The sequence below is a fragment of the Macaca nemestrina genome, chromosome X (genome assembly GCF_043159975.1).
Source record: "Macaca nemestrina isolate mMacNem1 chromosome X, mMacNem.hap1, whole genome shotgun sequence".
NCBI lineage: Eukaryota > Metazoa > Chordata > Mammalia > Primates > Cercopithecidae > Macaca > Macaca nemestrina.
This window is the reverse complement of record NC_092145.1, coordinates 20409311-20415782: the sequence shown is the minus strand read 5'-3', so window position 1 is coordinate 20415782 and position 6472 is coordinate 20409311.

The window sequence follows — 6472 nt, the reverse complement described above, 5'->3', positions numbered from 1 at the left end:
AAAGTATTGCCAAAGATGATCATCTAGTTAATGGGATCGGTTGAGGGTTATCTATGTCTCAAAATATAACACAGCTGTGTGAATTTCCTAAGGAGGCCAAAAAACATTACTACACCTTTGTGTCTTAAAACAACAAAAATTTATTCTCCGGCAGTTCTGCAGGCTATGAGTCTGAAATCAAGGTGTCAGCGAGGTTGGTTCCTTCTGGTGAGCTCTGAGGGAGAGTCTATTACAAGTTTCTGGAGGTTGCCAGTAGTCATTGGTGGCTTTCCTTGGGTTGTAGATACATCACTGCAATCACTTCCTCCTTCATCCCATGGTGCTCTTCTCCATGTGTCTGTGTGTCCAATATCCCTCTTCTTATAAGGACACCACTCACTGGATTAGGAGTTTATGACTAATCCTAATGCTGTAGGACCACATCTTAACTTGATTTTTTTTTTTTGCAAAGACCCTATTTCCAAATAAAGTCACATGCACAGTTATTGGGGCTCACAAATTGTGTATATGTCTTTACGGGCAAAATTCAACCCACAACAACTGCTCTTGTACATTTTGATTACTCCAATATTCTACGATTGTCTGGAAAGTAGAACACACAGATAAGCAGACATTTCCTCTTATTTCTCAGAGAAAACAAAGGTCGTGAGACAGGAGCTCCTCTGTGAACCTCCTGGCACCCATCCTGGCTTTCTCTTCCTTCTGTCTTGTAACAATGGAAAGACATCGCAGCCCCTGGCCAGAGCAGACACTCCACTGAGCACATGGAACCATTCTCTTGACACATTTTCTCTGAGGATGTTGCTTCTATTACGACTGCCTCTCTTCCTCCTGCATCAACAATCTTTTTTTAAATCTTTGCCTCTAATGGAATAACATACACACATAGACAAGAATCACTCATCTTAAAAACTTCATAGACAAACAACTCCCTTCTATAAAATGTACATGGATAAATAAGCTTCCTTGGCCTCACTTCCCCTTCAGTCCCATTCCTGTTCATCCTGCCCCCCACAGCAAATGCTATTTCAAGAATCACCTCTGCTCACTTCCTGAGCTCCCATTCCCTCCTTATTCCTCTGGCATCAGGCTTTTATCCCCGTCAGGCCCCTAATTTGCTCTTAAAATGACAGGAAACCTCCAGGTCGCCAAATCCAGTGGTCAATATACTAGACTCTCATCACTCAACCTTACTGTTTGACCCCGTTAGGGACTCCCCATTTCTTGAGATAAGTTCTTCAGTCTTTTGCGTGACCACCCTATCCTAGAAAGACTCCTTCTCAGCCTCTTTGTCGAGATCTTCCTCCTATCAGGATCCCACAAGAGTGCTCCAGGTCTCAGGCCCTGAATGGCTTCTCTATCCACACGCCAGCCCCATAGCATCTAAATGCAGGTAACTCCCAGTCCCATGTATATACTGAGTCACACATTTGGTGGTCCCATAGACATCTCAAGGGTAAGGTGTCCAAAATTTCACATGTCCCGAGCTTCCATCAACCCTCATAGCTCCTTAAATCTTCTCCATCTCAGACGATGTCAGCTCAGTTCACACAGTGGGTTAGCATCTTATCCCTGCCCAAATCCTTAGTTTTCTCCATTTTCTTTACACGCTCCATGCCATCCATCAGTGAAAACTATCAATCTTTGAAAACATACCTGTAGTCCCACCACCTCTAAAGAGTAATTGAAAAACAATCATTGGGTCAAATTTGTTAGTTTCTATCATGACACAGAAGAAAGCAGCCAGAATCAAAGAGAGATCAGCCACTCAGACACATGAAAAGATGCCCACAGCTCTTCTGTGTCCCTGCTGGCACAAATAGAGTTAATAATGGATGCTGCAGCAAGAGATTGGTGCTAAGAAATAGCCTTAGAAAAAGGTAAGAAACAGCCTTCTCTGGCAAACTTCGCTAAGTAAGACTCAGCCTCCTCTGCAGGGGTCAAACTTGCTGGCAGAGAAGCTACAGGTAGATTCCAGCACCAGGAAGACAGGTCTCTGCTGAGAGAATACTGCAGAACAAAGAAGGGGCTCTTCTCTACCACCCTGCTGAAAACATTGTGAATGATCTCTTGTGGTGGCAGGTGCCTCCAGAGGCCGGGAACACATCAGATAAGAAATGGCTGCTGGGCTTGAGTGTCAGGGGATAAATTCCGCTGGGCCACAGAGCAGCTGTGTGCCCTCTCTTTCCTGTTTGTGTCTCTGACTTGGCTGTAGAATGTTTCACCCTCAAGTTAGGGAGACTGACTCACACTGAAAATATTGAAAACAATGTGTCCGTGGTCACTGCTATCAAAAACCTCTTATCACAAACACCTGCTTACTTTTCTTTATGTCACTAACTGCTAGACGGAAATTCTTACTTATTCATATGCTTGTCAGAGTGTTGTCTGTCTCTTCACCCTTGTGTATCAGCTTCATGACTGCAGAGCTTTTGTTCATTGTTGCTTTTTCTGTCTGCTGGGGCCTCAGCATCTGGAACAGTGCTGGGCACATGGTACGTTCTCAATAAATACCGCAGCAAATAATCAAATCAGAAAAGAGTAACATCCTGAACCGTTCCAGGCAACCTGTGAGAGGATCTGGTTTTAAGGCAAATCACACCAAATCTGAATACTTTGCTTTCAATTCTGCATCTATATAAACAGTATTTGGCCTCATTCAGGGTAATGTTACAGCTGGCTGTAAACGTAAGAGCTGTAGTTCGGAAGACATTAGATCCCGGCTCAACTCAGCTTTTTCCTGGCTTTACAACCTGTCCTCAGAAGTCTGACCACAGCGACACTTGTAAGTAAAATCGGCCAATAAATTGGGTTTTCTTGCATGTCAGTGATTTAGTCTCCCTTGTGTACATGAGTTGCGCCATGGAATACAATGTTACTCCTTCCGTTACAAAAGCTACACTGGAAATAAGTTTTGGATTAGTGTTTAGACAAACGTTTCTTTAAGAATAGTGTGGCCGGGTGCAGTGGCTCAAGCCTGTAGTCCCAGCACTTTGGGAGGCCGAGACGGGTGGATCACGAGGTCAGGAGATCGAGACCATCCTGGCTAACACGGTGAAACCCCGTCTCTACTAAAAAAAATACCAAAAAACTAGCCGGGCGAGGTGGCGGGCGCCTGTAGTCCCAGCTATTCGGGAGGCTGAGGCGGGAGAATGGCATGAACCCGAGAGGCGGAGCTTGCAGTGAGCTGAGATCTGGCCACTGCACTCCAGCCTGGACAACAGAGCTAGACTCCGTCTCAAAAAAAAAAAAAAAAAAAAAAAGAGAATAGTGTGACAAGGCTTTAGACAACCTGTACCAATACATACATTATTCATTATGATTTAATGGATGGGGGCAATTCCCATCCATGGGAATTTTGGGATACTCATGTGATGGCAGTTTTCCCAATTCATACCTTTGTTTTTCAAAACACAATGAGGGTATGGATTGCTTTTATTTGTCACATAATGTCAATGTCAGCTCTCTGTTGTCTTAGCTTGGTCTGCTGTAACACAACACCACAGACATTTATATCGCACAGTTCTGGAGGATGTGAGGTCCAAGAAGAAGGTGCTGACTGATTCGGTTCTGGGCAAGGGCCCTCTTTGTGGCTCAAAGATGGTCACCTTCTCGCTATTTCCTTCCATGGAGGAGTTGGAGCAAGTGCTGACTTCTTTTCCTCTTCTTCTAAGGATTCAAATCCCATTATGGGGCTCTACTCTCATGACCCCATCCAAGCCTAATCGCCTCCCAAAGGCCCCACCTGCATATATGATTACATTGGGAATTATGGCTTCAACAAAGGAATTTTTGGGGAACACAGATGTTTAGTCCCCCTAACCACTGTGAGGTATGTTCTTTATGCTGTCAAAATTACTTGTACCATTTGTTTTCTTTTTTTTTGCTTTTTTTTTTTGATGGAGTCTTCCTATGTCACCCAGGTTGGAGTGCAGGAGAGCGATCACATCCAGCTAAATTTTCTTGTATTTTTACTAGAAATGAGGTTTCACCATATTGGCCTGACTGGTCTCAAACTCTTGACCTCAGGTGATTCCCCCTGCCTCGGCTTCCCAAAACGCTGGGATTACAGGCATGAGCCATCAAGCCTGGCCACATTTTGCTTCCTTTCAATGGAACTTCAACAACAAGGTTATGCTTTTTACCCTTTGTATAGACAGTAGGCCTTCAACTATTCAGAGGATTTGGGGAATGAAGTTTCTAATCCACATCATTTAGGGTTAACTGGGGCAATGCTCTTAGGAAAGTGAAACAGCTGTAAGATGAGGTGAACTAACTTCCTCCCACTTATGAGACCAATACGAGTGCTAACTGATCAGAGTCCTCAGTTGTGGATGTTTAGACCGATAGCCCTTAACCAACCCCAAGACTTCACTCTTCTGGCCAGGCCAGCAGATCTGGAAAGAAACTCATGAAGCACTTAACCCAGGCTGTCCTGGGTGACTAATACCATGAAATGGTGATTAAAAGCTAGTTCTGTGAGGAGTTCCAAAGGCAACAGAGAACCTTTTTCTCTAGCCCTCCCTTCCCTGGAAACCAGGGTACGCAAGCTTAGGGAGGCAGGCAGGGAACCTGCCAAAAAATGGTTCCAAGGAAGCCTCCTGTAAGCCAGGGTCCATGAGAAGAGGGAGTTAGAGAACAGATGGAAGGGTACCCAATGTAGGAGAGCATATATGGCAGGATTGTGCAAAGAAGTAAATACACAGAGGTTAATGGAAGGTAGGGTTCTCCAAAGCTGAGAAGGAAACAATACACGTGGAAATATGGAAAGAGAGGAAAACTGAATAAACTCTATATTTCTGGGCTGTTACTGGAGGTTTACGTGCAACCTCAAGTTCACCAAAAGATGTAAGAGGTTCAATTCGAAACACCGTATTCTCCAACACCAAGGGAATAGGGATCCTTGTAAATATGGCTGATTAAGTAGAATTTGAAATTTTGATAAAACAGAGAACTACATACTAAGCATAACTAAGAGGAGTTGTTTACATTCACAGAGCATATCCCTTTGGCAGATGTACAGTTAAAGATTTATGCATCCCACAAGAGGAGTGAAATGATGAACCAGAACCTCTGAAAGCTACAAGTGGTTAGAGGATGAAACCACGATCATGATGAGAGACTTCAAGGTGCCTCTTTGATTAACAGTGTGCATAATCATGACAAGAACACCGGGTTCAATCTATTGGGCCCTGATTAAGCTCTGGGTACCTAAACAGAACTTTATGTTTTGAGAATCATTGCAGGCATCAGGCCAGAATTGGCAGAAGGGCCAGAGCTTGCCAAACCTGGCTAAAGATCATTATCGTATTTCGTTTTCTTCATTGCATGTATCTCTAAATGAGCAGAGAAGCATCTGATATCAGCACATCTGCAACACCTTCATGGTGTGCCAGTTGGAAGCTCCGTGGCATAACACTGGAGTCCCAGAAACTCGTGGTGACAGGTCCCTGTATTTTCAAGCCAATTCCTTCACATGTGAGAAAAGCACATTTCTGACAGAGTCCACTATTTCCTATTCCCTGGGTCCTTCTGTCCTTGTGCCATGAGGGCGTACATTTAGGGACACAGATGTGATGAGGGTGAGATGATCAAACACAATTCATTCTCAGTTGTGGGAAAGAACCTTGGAGTTAATTCATCTCTGAGGGAAAATATTCAAAATGCACCGCCGCTTGGTCGGCCTTATGAAAGCAAAGCAGTTCTGGGCTTTGCTATTTGAAAGTAGAGGAAATGTGTCCAATCCCCACCACCTGCCCAGCTGAACTGCTGCCTCCCAGGTGATCCTCAGTCCGGTGAGGAAGTTTGTGAAACAGCAGCTGTGACTGAATCACCAGCTGATTGGGCTTATCATAATGCATTATAACTCCCAGAGACCATTCTTCCACATCAACCAAACTGCAGAATTAAGTGGGAGGTAGTGGAAGTCATGGCCCTTGCATCTCTCAAGTCTAACGTGGACTGCTCTGTAATTCCACAGGGTGTGGGGCTGCTTTTGAATGACGACATTCACAGGCACCTGGTGTTGCCACATCTCCCGCTTGCCCCTTTCAATCATAGGAGCTACTGCTGCATGGGTCAGGAAGCCAAGGACGGTTAGGGGGTGGGGGCATTGAAAGAACACAAGTTCCATTAGGGCCTGGAATTTTATCCTTTTGATTAAGGGTATAACTCTAGAGCCTCAACAGTGCCTGGCACACCAAAGAGAGTCAGTAGGATTTTGTGGAGTGAACCAGTGAGTGAAAATGGGAACTCTACGAGACCTTCACTGTTCCTATCAAGTGGGAAACAAATCTCTGGATGATTGGGAGGTCTCACTGGATCTGTAGTGGAAAGTTAAAACACAACTCTATTTAAGGACTGGGGGTAATGGTGGAATTATGAATCACAGGAGTCAGGGTAAGTTCACAACCACATTCAAGCTACGCCCATAGGTCTGAATACATCCCTTCCCCTAGGTCACAGTTACCCG